General features: G+C 46.0%; 1 protein-coding gene across 3 annotated transcripts in view; it reads left to right on the top strand.

The window, feature by feature from the left end:
* Positions 1-22,790, top strand: part of LOC144688787 (beta-1,3-galactosyl-O-glycosyl-glycoprotein beta-1,6-N-acetylglucosaminyltransferase-like) — a 101,973-nt gene that overhangs the window by 47,683 nt on the left and 31,500 nt on the right. For all 3 annotated transcript variants that reach the window (XM_078555717.1, XM_078555718.1, XM_078555719.1), the window contains one exon: positions 13,529-13,683. The gene's annotated coding sequence lies outside the window, so the exon portion shown is untranslated. The remainder of the gene's footprint in view (positions 1-13,528; positions 13,684-22,790) is intronic.

A 22,790-nucleotide genomic window follows, 5' to 3' on the forward strand; every position in this document is an offset into this window, starting at 1 on the left:
TAAATGAATACTTCACATTCGTCTTTACCAAGGAGGTAGATGTTACCCAGGCCATGATGACAGATGAGGAAACTCTCACTAGAAGGGTTCAAAATTGATGAGGAGGAGGTGTTGAATAGACTGTTGGTACTTAACATTGACAAGGCACCAGGACTGGATGAGATGCATCCAAGGATATTGAAGGAAGTGAGAGTAGAAATTGTAGGGGCACTGGCCATAATTTTTCAGTCTTCCCTAAACTCAGGGGAGATGCCAGAGGACTTGAGAATTGCAAACATTACATCTTCGTTCAAAAAAGGTTGTAAGGATAAGCCCAGCAATTACAGACCAGTCAGTTTAACTTCAGTGGTGGGCAAGATTCTAGAAACAATTATTCTGGATAGAATTAGTAGTCACTTGGAAAGATATGGGCTGATAAGGAAAAGCCAGCATGGATTCTTAAAGGGGAAATCATGTTCAACTAACTTGCTGGAGATTTTTGAAGAGGTAACAGAAAAGGTCAATGAGGGTAACGCTGTTGATGCGGTGTACATGGACTTATAAAAGGCATTTGATACAGTGCCACTCAACCGACTTGAGAAAAGTTATTGTTCATGGAATAAAAGAGACAGTAGCAATGTGGACACAAAATTGGCTGAAAAATAGGAAGCAGAGAGTAATGGTCAATGTATATTTTTCAGGCTGGAGGAAGGTTTGTAGTCGAGTTCCCCAGGGGTCGGTATTGGGGCCCTTGCTTTTCCTGATATATATTAATGATCTAGATTGTGGTGTGCAGGGGACAATTTCAAAGTTTGCGGTTGATACGAAGCTTGTGTTGTGAACTGCGGAGGATGGTGTGGAACTTCAAGACGACATAGACAAATTGGTGGAGTGGGCAGATAAAGTTCAATGCAGAGAAGTAGGAGGTGATGCATTTTGATAGGAAGAACATGGATGACAACATAAAATAAGGGGCGGAATTTAAGGGGGTGCAGGAGCAGAAAGACTTGATTGTGTATGTGCATAGATCATTGAAGGTGGCAGGACAGGTGCAGAGAGCTGTTAATAAAGCATATAGTATCCTGGGCTTTATTAATAGAGGCATAGAGTACAAGAGCAGGGAGGTTATGCTGAATTTATATATGACCCACATTAGACCTCAGCTGGAATATTGTGTACAGTTCTGGGCACCATATTATAGGAAGGATGTGAACACATTGGAGAGAGTGCAGAAGAGGTTTACAAAAATGGTCCCAGGAATGAGAAACCTCAGCTATGAGGATAGATTGGAGAAGTTGGGACTGTTTTCCCTGGAGAGGAAAACACTGAGAGGAGACTTGATAGTTTTCAAAATCGTGACAGGGCTGGTCAGAGTAGGTAGGGAAAAGCTGTTCCCTCTCAACAAGGATCAAGAATGAGAGGGCACAGATTTAAAGTGGTTTGCAAAAGAAGCAAGTGTGGTGAGAAAAAACTTTTTCATACAACGAGTGGCTTCGGTCTGGAATGCACTGCCTGGAAGTGCAGCAGAGGCAGGTTCAGTCGAGGCATTAAAGAGGGCATTAGATGATCATTTGATTAGAAACAAGGTGCAGGGGTATGGGGAAAAAGGCAGGGCAATGGCACTAGGTCAATGCTCATTTGGAGAGCCAGTGCAGACACGATGGGCTGAATGGCCTCCTTCTGTGCCATTAAGATTCTGAAAGTGCAGGGCTAAAGTAAAAAAGGAAATTGGGAAAGCAAAGGGAGGAGATGAAAAAACATTGGCAGGTAAAATCAAGGAAAACCTAAAGATGTTTTCAGTACATTCTGAGCAAGAGGATAACTAAGGAAAGGGTAGGGCCTATCAGAGATGAACAAGGTAACTTATGCATAGATGCAGAAGATGTGGGCAGGGCTCTTAATGATTACTTGGTCTTCACAAAGGAAAGGGCTAATGCATAAATTCTATTTGGAGGAGGAGTGTGAAATATTAGATACAAGATGCATAATGAAAGAGGAAGTACTGGAAGGGACTGTCATCCTGGAGAGTAGATAAATCACCAGGACCAAACGGGTTGTATCCAAGGTTATTAAAGAAAGCCAGGGAGGAAATAACGGATGCTCCGAGGATCATTTTCCAATCCTCATTAGATGCAGACGAGGTACCAGAGGATTAGAGGTCTGTGAACGTTTTACCATTATTTTAAAAAGGGTGCGGGGAAAGGCAATATAAATGATAAACCGGGGGTTAGTCTGACTTTGGTGCTCGGAAAATCATGAAACTGCTACTTAGAAAGGAAGTGATTAAGCAGGGATAGTCAGCATGGGTTTGTTAGGGGAAGGTCTTGTCTTACTAATCAATTTTTTTTTGAGGAAGTAACAAGGAGGATTGATGAGGGTAGTGCAGTGGATGTTGTCTCCATGGATTTTAGTAAGGCATTTGACAAGGTCCCACATAGCAGACTGGTCATAAAAGTAAAAGCCCATGGGATACAGGGGAGTCTGGTGAGTTGGATCCAAAATTGACTCAATGACAAGAAACAAAGGGTAATGGTCAATGGATGTTTTCGCGAATGAAAAGCAGTTTCCAGCGGTGTTCCACAGGACTCAGTGTTGGGTCCCTTGCTTTGTGTTGTATATATTAATGATTTGGACTTAAATGTGGGAGGCAGGATTGGGAAATTTGCAGATCATCACAAAAATTGGCAAAGTAGTTGATAGTGAAGAGGATAGCTCTAGGATGATATCAGTGGTTTGTTTGAGTGGGCAGAAAGGTGGCAAATGGAATTAAATTCAGAGAAGTGCGAGGTAATGCATTTGGATAGGGAAAACAAGCTAAAGAATACACAATAAACAGGAGGATATTGCAAGGGGTAGAGGAAGGGAGAGACCTTGGAGTGCATGTTCACGGGTCCCTGATGGCGGCAGGACAGTGGATAAGGTGGTAAAGAAAGCACATGGAATGCTTTCCGTTATTGGATGAGGCATAGAATACAAAAGCAAGGATGTAATGTTGGAACTGTATAAAATGCTGGTTAGGCCACTGCTGGAGTTTTGCGTACAGTTCCGGTCACATTACAGGAAGGACATAATTGGTTTGGAGAGAGTACAGAGATTTACAAGAATGTTGCCAGGGCTTGAAAACTGCAACTATGAGGAAAGATTGGAGAGGCTAAGGTTGTTTCTCTTAGAATAGAGGAGGAGGCTGAGGGGTGACTTAATTGAGGTGTACAAGATTGAGGGACCTGGATAGAGTGGACACAAAAGATTCTCCTAGTGGAGAGGTCAATTACCAGGGGGCACAGATTTAAGGTGATTGGTGGAAGGATTAGAGGGGACATGAGGAAAAACTTTTTCACCCAGAGAGTGGTGGGTGTCTGAAATTTGCTGCCTGGTTTGGTGGTGGAGGCAGAAACTGTCAACTCTTAAAAGGTAAAAGCAAAAAATTGCGGATGCTGGAAATCCAAAACAAAAACAAAAATACCTGGAAAAACTCAGCAGGTCTGGCAGCATCTGTGGAGAGGAACACAGTTAACGTTTCGAGTCCGAATGACGCTTCAACAGAACTAAGTAAAAATAGAAAAGAGGTGAAATATAAGTTGGTTTAAGAGGAGGGGGCGGGGGGGCGGGGTTGGGACAAGAAGAGCTGGATAGAGGGCCAGTGATAGGTGGAGATAACCAAAAGATATCACAGACAAAAGGACAAAGAGGTGTTGAAGGTGGTGATATTATCTAAAGGAATGTGCTAATTAAGGGTAGAAAGCAGGACGAGCAAGGGACAGATAGCTCTAGTGGGGGTGGGGTGGGGGGGAAGGGATCGAAATAGGCTAAAAGGTAGAGATAAAACAATGGATGGAAATACACTTAAAAATAATGGAAATAGGTGGGAAAAGAAAACTCTGTATAAATTATTGGAAAAAACAAAAAGGAGGGGTAAAATTGGAAAGGGGGTGGGGATGGAGGAGAGAGTTCATGATCTGAAATTGTTGAACTCAATATTCAGTCTGGAGGGCTGTAAAGTGCCTAGTCTGGATCTGCACCTGAAGGCTCTGGACCAGGTTCTGAAAGTGGGATTAGAAAGGGCGGCTGGTTTTTATTTTCTCTTTTTCAGCTGCGCAGACATGATGGGCTGAATAGCCTCTTTCTGTGCTATAACTTTTCTATGATTCTAAGATGACCATCTATAGACTTTCCCTGACTTCAGGAAGTATTCACCAGGGAGATTTTGAGCCCTATGTAGGCACAAATTCAGTACAGCTGTCACTTTGCCCACCCTCACGTAGTAGCGTCTGGCCCCAGCCAATTATGAGGCTTGAAATTATTAGCATACCACAGACAAACAGCTGGCCAGCTGTGGCCCCCTCCCTGCTTCTCCTTGCCAGTTCTGGGAAGGCAAATCAGCCAGCTTCCACAATGAGTCAACTGGCAGGTTGGGTATGGTGATAATGGTGGGGTGGGAGGTGGAGGAAATCCCAAAGATAGTAGTGGTCTGGAATTTTTGAGGGCTCAGGAAGAACACTTCTAATTCTCCTGGTCCCACCAAAAGAAAAAGTTACAAGTCACCCGAGCTACCCCCTGAAATCCCTTTAAGGAACATCGGTTAATCCAGTCAATACCTGGTACAAATAGGCAGACAGTGCTTGTTGCACTTGGAAATTTCAAGCGGGGGTCCTACAATCAGCATAGGACACTCATTGACATATTTCGGTGACTTCTGTCTGCCTCAGGTGGGCAGACTTGTACTCATTTGTAGGCCTGCCTAAAGTTACATCAGGCCCTTAGGCAAGGTTTCCACAACTCCCCCAATATTCAATTGTTGGCATCTCCTTCTTTAGGTGCAAAACAGATGGCCAACAGCTGATAATCAGAAGGGTCCTTAACAGACCTATTAAGACCCATGGACTACCAAGTGCAATCCTGCTCAGTCTTGGATTAAATTTGATCTGTCGCTTTATGCACTGCAGAAAGTGAGAAAAACGCTTTTAAGGATGGGGAGTATTGGTTCATGGTTTGTCTTTTCATGTATAAAATTCTGATAAGTGCCATTTTATTCAGCAACGTCAAATGTTATTGAGCAAAGAATGGAAAGACTCACATTTGTGTAACACCTTTCACAACCACAGGATGCCCCAAAGTGCTTTACAGTCAATAAGTGCAGTAGGAGCAACAAAATAGTGAACATACTGGTGGCACAGAATTAAAACCACAATTGAGTTATGCAGGGCCTTCTCAGTAGTGACATGAAGTGCTTATTATGAACTATTTTGTTACTGATGTCAGGAACAGTTAGAATAGCTGGTCCACAGAAAAGAAATTCCATGGCCAACTGGCAAGTTCCTGATGGCATAATGGCTAATAGCACTGCCCAGTATGGCACCAAGCAGTGCATACATACATGAAAGGAGCAGGCGGCCATTCAGTGCCTCAAGGCTGATCTGACTGGGGCCTCAGCTCCACTTTCCTTCCTACCCCCATACCCTTTGAGTCCCAAAAGTCAATGATAATCAGGGGGAAAACTACACAAAGGAAGATGGCTGTTGTTGGTCGTCAATCATCTCAGCCCCAATCACTGCAGGAGTTTCACAAGGTGGTGTTGTTGACCCAACCATTTTTAACTGCTTCATCAATGTTCTTCCCTCCATCATAAGGTCAGAAATGGAGGTTATTGTTCAGACTGTTCACTTCCATTCACAACTCCTCATATAATAAAGCAGTCCTTGGCCACATGCAACAAGACCCAGGCAACATTCAGACCGGGGCTGATAAGTGGCAAGTAATACGTGTGCCAGTCAATGACCATCTCCAACAAGGGAGAGAGTCTAACCACCTCCGTTTTACATTCAAATGCATTACTATCATCAAATCTCCTGTTTTAAAATGAACCTAACCATATACACCAGCTACATAACTGTTGTGGCTACAGCAGCAGGAATTCTGCAGCAAGTGACTTACCTCCTGACTTCCTCAAGCCCCACCATCCATAGGGCACAAGACCAGGAAATTTCTACGTTCAATTCCTTTTAGCCTGTTTGGTGATGTCAGCTGGGGACCACAAATCTCAGCGATGTAAGGGGAGGGGGTGGGGTGACCAGCCAACATCAGCACCCCTATTCGAGGGAGGGAAAGAACAAGCTTCTCGTATTGGCTTGCTGCTTTTGATCACCCTGGTGTGATTGTTTATAACCATTATCATTAGGAATGTGAGAAGGATTGCCAACATGAAGACAAGTTTATAAATGAGAACACTTTTTCAAGCATTGAAAACAAAAGCTCTCAGCAATTCCAAATTCCCTCCATTCGGGCAGCTGCTGAACAGTCAGCTGAAGACCCATTCCTGGATCAGAGCATGTTTAAATAGATCATGAATTAATCATGTGCATTGACTCACATCTGCTCATTCTGGGATTGTCCCTGGAACAGTGATTAGTCATTAACAGGCTGCATGCACATGGCATGAAAACCTAGAGGCCTAGGTGGAATGGGCTGAATGTTCAGTCGGCATTTTCACAAATGTCTTAACAATATGACTACAACGACTTTAGAGATTAGCTGTTTTGCTAAAATGCAAATGATAAAATACTTGCTTCTTAACCAAAATCATACATTTGTGTCAAGAGGAATAGCAGAAAATAAATTGAATAATTTTAAGCCCTTGTGGCTCACACTCAAAGTACGCAGCCTGGTAATGGCCACAGGCCAGGTTTGATTCTTGTGGCCTGCTAAGATTGGAAACGGCGGCAGACAGGGCCCGAAAATGTTGGCGCCAGGAAGCGAGCCGGTTTCCCAACCCTGTTCCGAGTGTTGGCCATTTTTGCCAAGGCAGGTTCAGATCTCAGAAGGGCTACCTGCCCCAATGAAGTGGGTAGCCAATTTGGCTCATTGAGATTTTCCAGTCGACATGCAGTTTCCTGATGTAATGGGGTGCAGTTGAACTGCCCGGAGGTGTGCACCCAGCGACAGGCTGGTGGGGAGTTGGTACTCCAGGAAGCCAAAGGGAAGCCTGTAGAGGGATTTCCACACCCTCCCCCACAATGGTGACCTGGCTGCTTTGCTTTTTTATTTAAAGCTTTTTTTAACAGTTGGTGAGAGGATGACCCCCATGTAGAAGCACCCTCTTCAGTTGCTTGTGCTCTGCTGCTGCTTCCTGCTCTTGTCAAGCAGGAGGGCCTCTAACTGGCAATGAAACTGAGGCCAACTGCCCTTAAATGGACATGGAACCTGTCTCCATGCCAATTAAAGTGGCACCTCCATGAAAATCCCAAAGACTGACTTCTTCACTCCAGGGGCCAGATTCAAGACTCCTAATTCCCACGATCAGATGTCACATTCAGCCACTGGTTTAGGCAATGGGAAAGCTACACAAGGCTCCACTGCCCCTGTGTTAAAACAGAGGGTGGTTGGGTGGGGGTGTTGATGGGGGGGTGGCTGTGATGTGGAGGGAAACAAAATCAGCTGGGGCTCCCAGTCCTGAGCACCATCAAGTGCGTCCTGCTCGAAAATACATTCTTGCAAACTATTTCTCCCCCTTCAATTTTCTCCCCTTTTTGCTGGGGCATATTAAATATTGCCTGCGTGCAATTCGATGGGAAGGCATCTTGGCCAAATTCTGTCCTCACCCAACATCTCCACATTTCAGTCTGGATCACTGAATCGTATTCAAGTATGGCATCAAGGACCCCTCGCAAAACTGAAGTCAATGGGAATGGCGGTGGGGGTGGGGAGGTAGGGGGTGTTGAGAACCCTCCACTGGTTGGAATCATACCTGGCACAAAGGAAGATGGTTGTGGTTGTTGGAGGCCGATCATCTCAGTCCCAGGATATCACTGCAGGAGTTCTTCAGGGTAGTGTCCCAGGTCCAACCATCTTCAGCTGCTTCATCAATGACCTTCCCTCCATCATAAGGCCAGAAGTGGGGATGTTCGCTGATGATTGCACAGTTCAGCACCATTCACAACTCATCAGATACTGGTGCAGCACGTATCCAATTGCAGCAAGACCTAGACAATATCCAGGCTTGGGCTGACAAGTGGCAAGTAACATTCGTGCCAGACAAGTGGCAGGCAATGACCATCTCCAACAAGAGAAAATCTAACCATCTCCCCATGATATTCAATGGCAATACTATCATTGAACCCCCCACTATCAACATCCTGGGGTTACCATTGACCAGAAACTTAATTGAACCAGTCATATAAATAATGTGACTACAAAAGCAGGTCAGAGGCTGGGAATTCTGTGGAGAGTAACTTCCTTACTCCCTGTACACCATCTATGAGGCACAAGGTGGGAGTGTGGTGGAATACTTTCCACTTGCCTGGATTAGTACAGGTCCAACAATGCTCAAGAAGCTAGACACTATCCAGAACAAAGCAGCTAGCTTGATTGACACCCCATCCACCACCTTAAACATTCACTCCCTCCACCACCAATGCACACTGGCAGCAGTGTGTACCATCTACAAGATACACTGCAACAACTCACAAAGGCTCCTTTGACAACACCTTCCAAACCCATGACTACTACGTGCTAGAAATACAAGGGCAGCAGGTGCATGGGAACACCATCACCTGCAAGTACCCTCCAAGCCACACCATCCTGACCTGGAGCTATATCGCCATTCTTTCACTGTCGCTGGGTCAAAATCTTGGAATTCCCTTCCTAACAACACTGAGTGTACCTACAACACATATCTTGCAGCAATTCAAAGGTGGTGAGCCACCACCTTCTCGAGGGCAATTTGGGATGGGCAATAAATGCTGGCCTAGCCAGTGATGCCAACATCCCATGAACAAATAAATAAAATTGGGAGTGAGAGAATTGGCTGAATTTGGATCACTGGATGCCAATTGGGAGTGAAAGTTTGGCTGATTTCTGCCCTGCCTAGACAAGGGGATCTGAAGTAAATTGAACATGGCCTTTTTGGATTGTGTTTCTCCAGACATGGCCTCTCATCTACACCCCCACCCCTCCCCCACCATCCCCCACCACTTCCTCCCTCCACCATTGGCAGCTGCGTCTTCAGCTGTCTAGATCCTAATCTCTGAAATTCCTTCCCTATACCTATCACCTCTCCAGCTCTTACTTCGATACCCTCCTTAAAACCTAGATTCTAGCCACCTGAATTATTATCTTTGCAGTGTTCATTTTTTGTCGTATTACCCTCTGTGAAGCTATAGTCGTGTGGATCAGCCCCACATTGGATGGTGTGTTCTCAAACTGAGATGCTGGAGGATTTCCCTGTGTATTTTTAATAGATCAGTGTGGTATGCATCCTATGCAAGCTGTCCCCTCGATTACTGCATCTTGTATTTTCTTTCCATGTGTGGTTGTGACGCAGACACACATGAATAAGAACACTTGACGCTGCCAGAAATTTAAGCCGAGGATGAGTCACCATAGTGCAACTGAGACGCCTCTGTCACCACGGCAACCACAGCAACCTCAAGCCAATGGCAGTCCCACGGGGCCTGCATTTCCTGCATCAGGAGGCTGGGTATATTGTAAAGGGCTTTATACCTTGAGGCTGATGCAGGTCAAGTGGTTTTTGAAATAACGAGGAATCAGCCAAACACTCTCCCTTAATCCAATTCAAGGTCTTACCTTTTGTGTGTAAATCTACAGGTTCTTTATATTAAGAGGCTCTTTGGCCTACAGCCCCTGGAAGCTTCGGTTCACAGCAAGAAAATGCAAGCCAGTGAAGTCTCTTTTGCATAGGACAGTCTGATTGGTGGTATTGCTCAATTCTTTTAATCAATCTAAGTATTTTCAATTCTGCAATAAATATAACTTGAATTACAGATAAGTTCACTGGCTGCACCCCACCATGCTTCCACTGGAGGCCCATGCTTGATGGGAGTACAGATATTGGACCTCAGTTTGACATCCCAGCTGAAATTCAGTACCTCTAATAGTGTCGAACTCCCTCAGTACTGCACTGTCACCCTAGTTTTTAATCAAGATAATAGGGCACTTATTATAGAGTTTAAACTGAAATGAATTCTGCTTTGTCTCAGCAAGACTAACAAACCAGGGGACATTTTGAACAGCCTCTCTTTCACCTGTGATTCTCAATAGATGGTCTCCTGCTCTCAGCTGTTGCGTTGGCCAGGAGTTATCGGGTGGAATCTTCTGCTCTGGGACTAAGTCCCGTGGCAGGCGCAGGAAGTCAGAAGGACTCCCGACACACAGTGGTTAAACCCGCTGAATCGCGCAATGTTCAGCTAATTAATTATGCAACCACGAGGTTCACGTCAAACCTCGTCGTGGGTTGGGCAGGAAATTGGCCACCCTGTCATCATGTCCAGGTGCCATATTTAAAAGGCAACCGAACCTCCCTTCCACCCCCCCACCCACCCCACCCACTGCCCCCCACACCTTGCATAGTCGTCCTTCCCCAGAAACCCACACCGCTGCAGAGTTTTCCTTCCCCGGACCCCACCCACCTTGCAGCGATGGTCTTTGCCGAAACCCCACCCCTGGGAACCTCGCCTCCTAACTTTCCCTTCCTTTGTCTCTTCCAAGCTCACCCCCCTTTTCCTTCATGTGCATTCCATCTACTGCACGATATACTGCCAGTGCCCAGGAGAAGAGCAGTGCGAATGGCGAAAACATTCTCTAGTGGCAGATAAGTGAAAGATCTCCCGCACTGAGTGCATGGCACATTTGCAGATTGTGAAACAGGATGGTCTGATTTCCCGCTAGCAGGGCAGAAGATTTCACGGGGGTGCAAGATTCTGGTCTGTAGCCCCATTAATGGGCATTCATGACATGCAAATTACAATCTTGATGATCACCAGCTGGAAGGTGACCCGTCATGAACCCACCATGAAAGTGCTGAGGGGAAGATTACAACTTATTTTCCTGCCAGCAGATTTTCAACTTTTGGCCTCACCCCAAATTTTCCAGTCCTGCCCACTACAATTCCCGCCACTGGCGGGATCATAAAATTGCGGCCATTGACTTTTCCTTTCATTTACTTGCTGTCCAGAGGAAGATAATACTATCAGGACCATTACTGCAGCCTCCATGCAGCATGTGAAACGGCCCCATTAAAATGGAAGTGTAGCTGAGATTGCTCTTTTTTTTTATTCTTTCACTGAATGTGGGCAATGCTGGTTAGACCAGCATTTAGTCATTTGGTCGTACTGAACTTGAGTATTGCTGAAAAACTAGATTATTTTTATCAAAGCTTTTCATCTTGCACTCATCAGGACACTCGCGAGAAAATATAAATGTCAGGAAACAACAAACTTATACTGTATGAGAAGAGGGTGCTGATTGGTTGGAAAATGGACTTCCCACTCTTCTCATACAGTATAAATATATTGTTTCCCCTGACATTGGCATTTTCTTGCAAATTGTCCTGATGAGTGCAAGAGGGAAAGCTTCGACAAAAAATGTCTCTTTTTTTTTAGCAAGACCAGCATTTATTGCCCATCCCTAACTATCCTTGAGAAGGTGATGGGTGAGCCGCCTTCTTGAACCGCTGTTGCCCATGTTCAGACAGTGTGTAACTGAGTATCAGCTCTCAGATATTTTTTGGCAGTTTTCTTACAGAAAAGAATTCCATCCCTGCTTTGTCAAGAGATCCAATCTCTCAGTGTCAACTTGTCTGTTCTCTCTGCAGATGCCGGTTAACCTGCTGAATCTTTCCAGTATCCCCTGATTTTGTTGGAATTTATATGTTAATGAGTTAGGTATTGAAGACGCCTTGCACAATGAACCGTTATTTTATTTCTGGACTTGCTACAAACCTCCCCATCTATTATTGCTGAGGTGGCTCTATTCATTTGAGCCCGGTATTAGGTATCTGCCATGAAACTCGAGGTGCAGCACCTCAGCTTGGCACATAAATACTCAGTCAAGTTTTCTATAGCAGGACATTGTACAGCTTCTGCCATTGTTAAAGATGCCCTGAATCCTCCAGTTCAAAACGCTTTCGCCCACTAAGTTACTGAAAGTGCGAGCTGCTAGTGTCGCAGTTAGGGAAGCAGGCATTTGGACCCTGAGTGAACAGGGCAGCCGACAAGGTGTCGTCTTAACCAATCAGGTTGAAGAATTGAGAATTGAGTGGCACAAAAGCCATGAAGGAAATGTGAATTAGAGTGGGTGAATTCAATATCAAATCAGGTATAGAAAGAGAAATAGAAAGAAGGAAAGAAAGGTTGGAATAGGAGAGAGAAAGAAAACATTAAAAAGTAAAAATTTAAGTTTGGCATTTTCAAAATCTCCAACATTGGCTTAGATTTTGCTGTCAAAATAATGGTGAAGCTAATGACACTTCACTGTTATTTATGGGTAGATGGTACAGCTGCAGTGCAGATGCATGGTTAAATGGCAACATACAAAGACTGATCTCCAAGTTACACCACAAGTTGCACCACTTCACTTTTGAAAACTTTTTGAAAACGGCCTAGCTGTCTGGATCCCTGTTGACATGCATTGAATGTTGTAAAGTTGCTGTATTTTTCTAGCAGATAAGAACTAAACTTGCCACAGAAAACTGTCTTGTCATTTTCTGAGTATGTAGCCTCTGAATGACATAATAATTGTTACTTACTGCCAATCAGCCTCTCTGCCATTGAAAATTAACTATTGTAACAAACGTGGAGTCTATTACAAGCAACTCTGACAGCAACTGTTGGAAATTGCTGTTTAATTGAGCATTTGCTTCTCCCATGAAGTTGCTGTATCCTTTGAACATCAACAACAGCGAGCGCCATTCGTCTCACAATTACTTTGCATCAAAATCTGGACCAAATTTGACTTTTAACAAGTTCAGACATTAATCCTACTCCTATGTTCTCCGGCAGTTTCAGTTCACTCAGGAAGTCCCAAGTTGCTGTGGCAACTTACATTTTTACATGCATGTTGTAGTCTGCTATGAATAGTGATGGTAGAGGCTCCAACTTTCTTTTCATCGCATGGCTGATCAGGAATCTCTCCCACTCTCACTGCCTGCCTTTGGCATGTGTTGGAAAAATTTGCAGGTTGGTACTCGACCTGTTTGTCCACATTATGAAGGCATCTTCCTTGGCCATCATGTCCTCTGGTGGGACTCTGGTTCAGAGGCAGGGTCACTACCCACTGTGCAACAAGATAGTGTTCTTTGACAGCAGATGCTGGTAACCTAGGATGGGTGTATCAGTACTTACATGGATTGGAGAAGGAGTGAGTTTGTTCTTAGCTGGGAATTCCCCAAGGGTTCACTAATGCCAAGGTGGTCTGCAATCCACGTGTTCAACTTACCTTTTTCTTCTAGAAGACTCCTGAGCTATGGGAGCTTGATCGACTGTGCCCTTCTCCACCTAGCTATCCTGCTATAGCTATTCCCACTTTTTCTGGGTTATTTATTTGTCTTCTCTTTTTCCCACCATGCCCCCTTAGTTCTAATGCTATCATCACTTCTGGTATTTAACCATCTTCTATTCTCCATTTAACCATTTTACATCCTTTTTATCATTTGTGTATCCATGCTCTGTTCCTACTTATAAACTGTTCCCCTGTAATATCTTCCAATTCTGGCAAAGGATTATACCTGAAACGTTAACATTTCTTCCATTTTCCACAGATGCTGCCTGACTTGCAAGATGCATCCAGGTTTCTCAGCCAAGAAGCTGCTCTTGGGAGGAAGGTGGTACCAGGCTTTATTGACAGGCCTACTGGCAAATCAGTGAATGGGAAAGAAGTTGGATTGACAGCCCCTCAACTCCCCAATCTCTTGCGGTCAGTATCAAATTAACAAAATGGATGTTCAGTTCAGTTTGGTAAAAGATCTAGAAATGGAAATAGCAGACAGAGAGTCTTTTGCTTAAGAGACAACAAATTAGGCCTAGGGAGAGCTGATTCAGTTCAGCAATAAAACTGACTTGAAAAACTTAAGCAAACCTACTAATAGTATGACATGTTTCATTATTTCACTTACTATGAGGAGTAACATTGAGTCAAGTCATAGTGTGCTGTGAGTTAGTACAAATATTTCTGTTCACTCGAGAATCAAAAGTCCAACAATTGTAGTGCTTCCTCTGAATCGAAAGCATGTGAGTTCAAGTTCCAGTCCAGAGACTGGAGTACAAAATATAGGCTGACACTTCAGTGCAATACTGAAGGAATGCTGGACTGTTGGAAGTGCTGCCTTTCGGAAGAAATGTTGAACTGAAGCTCCTTCTGCCCACTCAAGGTGGATATAAACAATGACACTATTCGAAGGGGAGCAAGGGACTTCTCTCCAGTGACCTGGCCCCCATTTATCATTCTCAATGCTGCTTGTGGGACCTTGCTGTTTGCAAATTTATTACCGTGTTTCCTATGCAGCAAAGGCGGCACTTCAGAAGTTCTTAATTTGCGGAAACATCTTTAGAACATCATGAAAGATGCTATATAAATGTAAGTCTTTCTTTTTATGAATGAACTAGGTTGTGGATTCAGCCTCATGTCTTTACAGCATAAATCAGTCCACTTATCTGAATATTGGAGAAGAGCACGTGAGCTCAATATCTAATTCAGGTTTCAAGAGAACCTATTGTTACCCTCTTGTGTAAGATTAGGTATTAAACAGTCTGGGCATACTCCTGAACATAAGATATGGGAGTGCATGTGGGTGATTAAAAGAGTGGCCAGCACCTGTGACTGCAAGAGAATATCTAAAGCAGACCCAAAATTTGTTAACATTGAGACATGTCAGGTTTGATTCCTGGTCTAATCTCAACCAAGATTCTGTTACAGGGTCTAAGTGCCAGGAAGGGGAAGATCATCCAGAGATTCCTGCTCTTTATCGCAATCCAAATCGCCACTGCTGAAAAGTGTGTTTAGATTGGGTTAGGATGGGATCAGGTCTGTTTGTGATGCACCCCATCTTCAAATAGAAGAAAAATCTTCTGGCACGCAGGTCACATAGCTAACATGAAGACTGAGAAGTTGCATGGCTGTGTCTATGGAACGATAGACCAGGGGCTGCAGTCACTGTGCTTCAGAGAGAAGGACAGGAAACACAATGGAAAATTAAAATATTTAGTATTATGGCAATTCATTACATGCTCTACTATTAAGGGCTCTCCTCCTCTCCTGAAATCCCCAGTGTTTGCTGGATATGGGTTACCAGGGTCCGGAGACCCTGTGGTATCTTATCCAAGTGGCTATTTTTTATGTATGAACATGCTTTTAGCCACCTATTTGACCACAAAGCTTCAAAGTGGAGCCTCGTGTGGCTAACGGTCACGTGCACACCCCCTCATTAGGCATGCTTGGCTGAGAGCCCAAACTCTCATAAAAGCTTTCCCTTTGTTGAAACAGGTACACAGAAAGGAAAACATTTCTTGATCGGCACCTTTACAGGCTTTTTTCTCTTAAATCTATTTTGTCACAGCTGTGTTTATTTTTACCACAACACTAAGAGGACAATTTGCTGCACATGTGGTGTCAGTCTTAGTGTCAAAGTCAGCTTCTCCATTAAAATAAACAAGTTGGCTTGACAGATGAACAGTGCTATGCAGCCCTCAACCAAGTTCTTGTATCCAATTTACCTGTCATTTATCAACTATTCCCACTTTAAAATATGCTTCTGATGATTCGGGGAATAATGAGTGAAATATAATTAGGAAATTTCAGTAATTGAGATTCCCAACTTCCAAGGAACTCAGGTACTGTGGAGAATTGATTGTAATTTTTTTTGGTAAAAGTGAATAAAATACTGAAGAAATTTATTATCATGTGTAGGATTTGATACAATGTCCCTGGAATTAAATGTCTGACTATCATCTAACTGAGCTACCAGGCTTGGGAGGGTTCCCTGCACAAAGCCTTAAAAGGCTGGGGGAAAAATAGCATTTAAATAAACTTATTTATTTTGCTTATTTTCATGGTCTGATTTATTAAGGATTGGGGTAAGTTAATTGGTTTTCTGTGTGGAGGGTTTGATCCCTCTTGTACATGCAGTCATTTCTCTAGCTTGATATCATTGCAGAGCTTTAATATTAAGGTAAAAGCAAAAAACTGCGGATGCTGGAAATCCAAAACAAAAATAAAAATACCTGGAAAAACTCAGCAGGTCTGGCAGCATCCGCGGAGAGGAACACAGTTAACGTTTCGAGTCCGTATGACTCTTCAACAGAACTAAGTAAAAATAGAAGAGAGGTGAAATATAAGCTGGTTTAAGGGGGACGTGGGACAGGTAGAGCTGGATAGAGGGCCTGTGATAGGTGGAGATACCAAAAGATGTCACAGACAAAAGGACAAAGAGGTGTTGAAGGTGGTGATATTATCTAAGGAATGTGCTAATTAAGGGTAGAAAGCACGACAAGCAAGGTACAGATACTAGGTACTAGGGCTATCACCCCAACCCACCCCCCCCACCACCCCCCGCCCCTTAAACCAGCTTATATTCCACCTCTCTTCTATTTTACTTAGTTCTGTTGAAGAGTCATACGGACTCGAAACGTTAACTGTGTTCCTCTCCGCAGATGCTGCCAGACCTGCTGAGTTTTTCCAGGTATTTTTATTTTTGTTTTTAATAATAACTCAATTGCCAATCACAGCACTACCATTCATTCGATAGTGATGTAAATGGGCAACTTTATAAAACCGGATTTCATATAGTAATTCTGATATAGGAAAATTCTATCCTGCCGCTGGAGTCAGGAACAGCTGCACTTGCGTCGGTGCCCACAGAGTCTGTCAAGTGCACATGCACAACTGTTTCTGCCACATTTCTGGTAGAGAACAGGATTTACAGGGCGGAGTTTTCTGTCCTCAATGGCGTCAGGTGTCATGGCAGGTGCGAGCGGACAATATGGCCTAAAATTGGTTCCACGACGTCGTTGCAATCACCTGCTCCGCCCATCAGTGGTGGGCTGTGTTTCCCGGCACTGGATATCGGGAACATCATTTCAACACATCTGAAAAATTTATAAGCCCTGCTCACCATAATCATCCCTCCACGCTGGATCATCTGGGCATGCCGACATGTTTCACAACAGCATTTTAAAGGCGTGCACCTGGCGAGCTGAACTTCAAGAGGAGTTCAGAGGTGAGTGCTCACTAACATCGCCCATTCAGCTTCAAGGTTGAGGTACCACGTATTCAGACGAGGGCACGGGCAAGTTGTTTTTTCCTGGCTAGCTGATAGTGTGGTGCTGGGGCAAGGGCTGCACTAAGGCTGAGGCGAGGGGGGTCTTATGGGGACAAGGCAGCATGCTGTGGGGGAGGTTGGGCAAGGACTGCACTGTGTCTGAGGCAAGTTAGGGGGGGCAAGGCAGCCCGGTCTGATGGTAATGCACAAGCACATGCTTGGTGGTGGGGAGGTGGGAAGCATTAGGGAAACCTTGTATAAAGTGACCATTCCTCCACAGCTGAGACAGTTCAGGCACAGCCACATTGACATGCCCCTAGCTTATCTGCCCACTCAAGCAATGCAGATGCATGAAATTGCCACCAAGTGCTCCACAGCATTTCACCCCATGGGCACAGACTGCAAACTAATGAGCATTTTAGTGGACTGCAGAACAATTGGACGACTGGGCAAGTTTTGTACAATCTTGCTAAAGCTGGCCATGGAGCAGTCACTGGTGGGGGCTCTCACAGCTCCTTGTAATGTCATCATTCAGGTTTGGACTAGTCTTCCCCCATGGTTCAAGCTAACAGTGCAGCCTTGCAGCCTTGCAGCGTGGGTTAGGGGAATGCCTGCACCTGAGCTGAGAGCACTGCAGGCAGTCCAGTGGGTGAAGCTGCCACCAATCGGTCAGGTGAAGTGGGGCGGAGGTGGGTGGGGTTTCAAGCAGCTATGTAGCTCACTAAACTCTGGCCATCTAAGTTGTGGCCAGCACTCCCTGGAGTGCATTAAGGGGCCTTCAGACTTAACCAAGAGCGATTCTTAGCACACCCATTCTAACCCATGCGTCTCTTTCTTTCATCTTACAGGAGGAGTACATCAGGATTATGGAGTCTGGTGACCTAACTATATGTCTCATTGCTTACAGGGAGCAGAGATGGAGAAGAGAGCGACTGAGGCACCTGGCTGGGCAGAAGGAGGAGAAGTACCCTCTGGAAGAAGGGGTAGTTGGGGCCCCTGTGCACGCCACTGAAGAGTCACAGCGAGCCGTTGCTGGTCAGGGCTTAGTGACACCCAGGGTCTATAGACGCCACCTTTCATTCCTGCAGATAACGGAGAACCAGTGTCGCTGAATACTGCACATGTCCAGAGAACTGGTTGGTCATATCTGCCACCTGCTACAAGATTTGGTGCCACGGGAACATGGAGGGCATCCACTGTCAGGGGTCTGAAAATGACTGCAGCACTCAAATTTTTATGCCAGTGGCTCCTTTCAGGGCTCTACAGGTGACCTCAAGCCTCCACACAGATGTATCCAGGAGGTCATGGGCGCAATATTTGCAAAGGCACACAACTTTGTGCATTTCGTCTGGGATCAGAGGAGCAAGAACGCTGGGATTTGCACAGATCTCGGGTTTCCCGCAGGTGCAGGATGCCATCGACTGCACTCACATGATGCTCAGATTACGTGGCAACAGGCGGTCAACTACGTCAACTGCAAGGGCTTGCATTGCTGAATGTTCAGCTGGTGTGCAACCACCACAAATACATCCTATCATGTCTGTGCACAGTTCCCAGGGAGTGTCCACGACTCCTACATTCTCAGTCGGTCTCAGATCCCTGATGTCTTCCAGGATCCACAGAGGCTGCAGGGTTGACTCCTCGGGGACAAGGGCTATCCACAGATGACATGACTGACGCCCATGCATTAGCCTCAGTGCAGCAGAGAGAAGGTACAACGAGGCTCATGCTGCAACTCGCAGCTTGGTGGAGCAAATCAACAGAATGTTGAAAATGAGCTTCTGGTGCCTGGACTGGTCTGGTGGTGCCCTGCAATACAGCCCAGAGGGTATCAGCATCATTGTCACCTGCTGTGCCCTTCACAATCTGGTGTCGCAATAAGGAGAGGAGCTGACTGAGGAGGACATCGGGGGATGAGGGTGAGGCGGTCATCGAAGGCGAGGATAACGGCGAAGAGGCCATCGCACTGGCCAGACAAGGCAGGCATGCTCGGAAGGCCCTCATAGCTGCTAGATTCATGCAGGATGATGACAACATGCATTGAGCAGACATCATAAATCCTCACATTGCTTCTGTGAATGTTTGACTCCAGTCTGGCTGGCAGCGTACATACCCTCTGTGATAAGGCTCCTGTCATGGAGACACAGCAGACACCCATTGTCCCTACATTCCAGGGGGATGATGACAACAGGCAGTGGGGACACTCCATAGCTCCTCACATAGCTCCTGTGAATGTCTGTCTGGCTGATGGCAGATTGTTTGTGCTCTGTGAACAGGGTCATATTATGGAGATGCACACGGAAACTTTAACTTCTCCTGATCCTATGCCATCCTTCATGAGCTGAACCCTTCAGGACCACACTGTCGCCGGGCACAGATACTAATAAGATGGGGGGGCCTGCCGCACCTCAAGGTGCTGAGAACAAAACTTTGTGTCACTGGCCCAGGACATTCTGGCAGCAATGATAAACCCCATTGAGGTGCAGGCCTGTCTGATGTGACCAGTGACTGTGAAGGCGCATCATAAGTGTGCAGGGAAGGTTGCACAAAGCACAGGGAAGAGGCCCTGAACTGAGACACCTGCCTTTATCTTGTGCAGAAAAGCTTTACATCTGAGTGACACAAACACTGCTCATCAGAACAAGGAGCCATAGGCAAGGAGACATTCATGGGAATTCATTTACAATAGTGAACATTATATACAAGTGATTAACACCCATGCTCAGGCTATGCAACTACATCTTCTTAACCTTCCTAACCCTGCCGATACGTCTTGGTGCTCTCCCGACATCCACAGCAGATGTGAAGGCAGTCTGCTGACTCCTACACCTGTGATGACCTTGGCAGATGTCCTCTGGAGGGCTGAGACCTGGAGGGCCCCAGCCTGCTTTCGGGGTCCTGCTGTGTGGCATTGGCACCCTCCTCGGCCTGTGGAGTTGCTGGGGTCACGAGAGGAGGGGATTCGGATGTGATGGACACTTCCGGAGTCACCTGGATGGATGCCCCAAGATATGCACCTGCTGATCCTCCTCCCTATGGGTGCCCGAGGGCCCCTGGTTGACTCTTTGCGGAGAGGGGGAAGCTGGAGTGAGATCGAGCTACCCCACACCCCTCTCACGTTGGCACTGTTGGAGTCCAACTATGACATCAGTGATGGTCCTGGACTGCTGCATCAGCTGATCTCCAATGTCTTGGACCAAGGTCTCCATAGCGGCAACCATCCTACCAGTGTTGACCGGGATGCATCGTCATGACAGCGCAATCAGCTCAGACTGAAGGCCGACAGACTCCTCCATCATGTCTTGCAATCTAAGGAGTGCAGCAGACTTCCCATGATTGTCGCTGCAGCTCCAACAACTGATTCAGGGCCGAGTGCAGAGGCTCATCATCTGACTCGCACTCAGCAGATCCCTTGCCTCCCAGTAGTGCTCAATGCCAGCGACGTCAGGTGTCCCTGCCTCCACCTGCTGTGGAACAGATTATGTGCTGTGCTCACCAGATAGTAGGTCCCACCGAAGTGTGCGCTGCTATACTGGTGGTCGGGTGCTGTCCTCGGGGTGTTCATCTGCGGTGCTATCAGTGCTGGACTCCATGCCAAGCTTGCCTGAGGCTAATATGGCAGATGTGCCAATGAGAGAAAGTGGAGATTATTAGTGCATAGCCGCTGTGATACACAGAACAGTGGACTCATAGTTGAGTTACCAGAGCGCTGATCTAGTGCATGATCCTCACTTGGATGCTTGGCACCGTCGCCGCAGGAATGGTTCATGTTTTCTCCGACCAGCTCTAACGCAGTCTTCGAAGGGAGTGAGAACCTTGATGTCCAGCACTCCACCCCCAGTCTGGGACCGCTCCCTTTTATTGTGTGTGATCTTGTCCTGCATAAAGACAGATGGAGAGAATGTGAGAAAGAGGCGTATGACCGGCCAAATTAAAAGGATGCTGAGTGGAGCCATGGAAGGGTTGAAGATGCGATCTCCAGAGGAGATGAGGCCAGATGGAGGTGTGAGGCTGTGTGTGAAAGTGAGTAGTGATATCCCTTGAGCTGGCAGTGAGTGAGATGTCAGTGAATATGTGATGGGCTTGTGAGTGTCTGAGTTTAGAGTGATGGGATAGTTGATGTACTCTGGTGGCATGGATGAGATTGTTCATCCTCTTCCTGTACCGGATGGCTGACCTTTTCTGGGCAGCATTGGCACTGACCACCACTGCCACCACCTCCCAAACCGGATTGGTAATATTGCTGCCCCTCCTGTGGCCAGAACGGAGGGTAGAGGACATCACTGCGGACGTCCGCCACATCCAGAAGGCATTCCAAGGACAAGTCACTGAATCGGAGGCCTGCAGCCTTCTTGCCTTTCGGGGCCATGTCTTCTGTGCAGCAGTCCTGGGCTGGAAGCACTGAAGTGTGCATGCAGCTGCACATTAAATATGGCGCCCAGCGTGAGGAATTGGCAGGCAAATCAGAGGCCACCCTCCAGCAAAACAGCATGTTTCCCAGGAATGCATTATTAAGGAGGTGGGAATGGGACAATATGGTGTGAAAAGCTGCCAATGCGCCTGCTGGTAAAACATCCTTTTTCCTGCCCGCTACCGCACTTATTGCAAATTTGGGATGATTCCGCCCAGTGTTTTATCAATGGCTCAAAGGTTATTTACACAAGATGAAGTGGTGCAAGTGCTTAAAGTTTCTGTTATTGATACTTTTAAGGTGTGGTTGATTGACACTTTTTATGGGGTTGTAGTAACAGCAGTAACTTTTAAAGAAAATTATGAATGGGTGCTTTTTTTAAGCAGTTCCGCATATGCCATTCTTACTATAGGGTTCATTGTGTCTGTACAGACTGTGTACTGAGTGAATGATCATGGAAGTGCCATGAGTTGGCAAGAGGACAATAAAGGGCCATGAGGGTGTGTGGTGAGCATGGAAGGGACATAGTGGAATGGGTAAGAACTTTGAAGTTATCTTTCAAAGGGTTCCCGAATTCAGACTATGGTTCATGACTACTCTGAGAGGCAATGAACCATGAGTCCTTGAGAAGCTGGCCCCACTCCACAAAAATTGCAGGGGACAAGGAGCTGCCTACCCTGCAATGGAGCCGGCCAGGTTGGGAGTGCAGGGTGCAGGCTCGCTATATGCATCTTTCTCCCACACCACGAAGAAAATTGGGGCCGCTCGGAACGTGGGTTGGGAATTCTGGAATCAGGACCCGCCCGTCATTTTTTAAGGCCTACAGAGTCTCCATGATTCCGCAAAAATCTGGCCCATCATGTCCAATTCTGGGCACCACACTTTAGGAAGGATGTGAAGGCATTGGAGAGGGTGCAGGTAAAGTTTATCTGCAGGGAGACCTGGACCCGGATTTTCTGGCCCCGCCAGGGTGGGACCCAGCGGTGAGCCAGCCAAAAGTCCATTCACTTCGGCAGCTCCGGATGATCCAGGTGGTGGGCAGAGCTGGAAAATTCCACCCCGGACTTTGGAGTTAGATTACAATGGTTACAGCACAGAAGGAGGTCATTTAGCTTGTGTGTCCGTACCAACTCTCCAAGAAAAACTCAACTAGTACCACTCCCCTGCCTTTTCCCTGTAGCCCTATGATTTTTTTTGCCTTCAGAAAATTATCCAATTCCCTTTTGAAAGCCATGATTGAATCTGCCTCCATCCCTCCCAGGCAATGCATTCCAGATCTAACCACTCACTGTAGAGATGAGAGGCTTCAATTATGTGGATAGATTGGCGAAACTGAGGCAGTTCTTCCTGGAGAAG

The sequence above is a fragment of the Cetorhinus maximus genome, chromosome 13, assembly GCF_964194155.1.
Source record: "Cetorhinus maximus chromosome 13, sCetMax3.hap1.1, whole genome shotgun sequence".
NCBI lineage: Eukaryota > Metazoa > Chordata > Chondrichthyes > Lamniformes > Cetorhinidae > Cetorhinus > Cetorhinus maximus.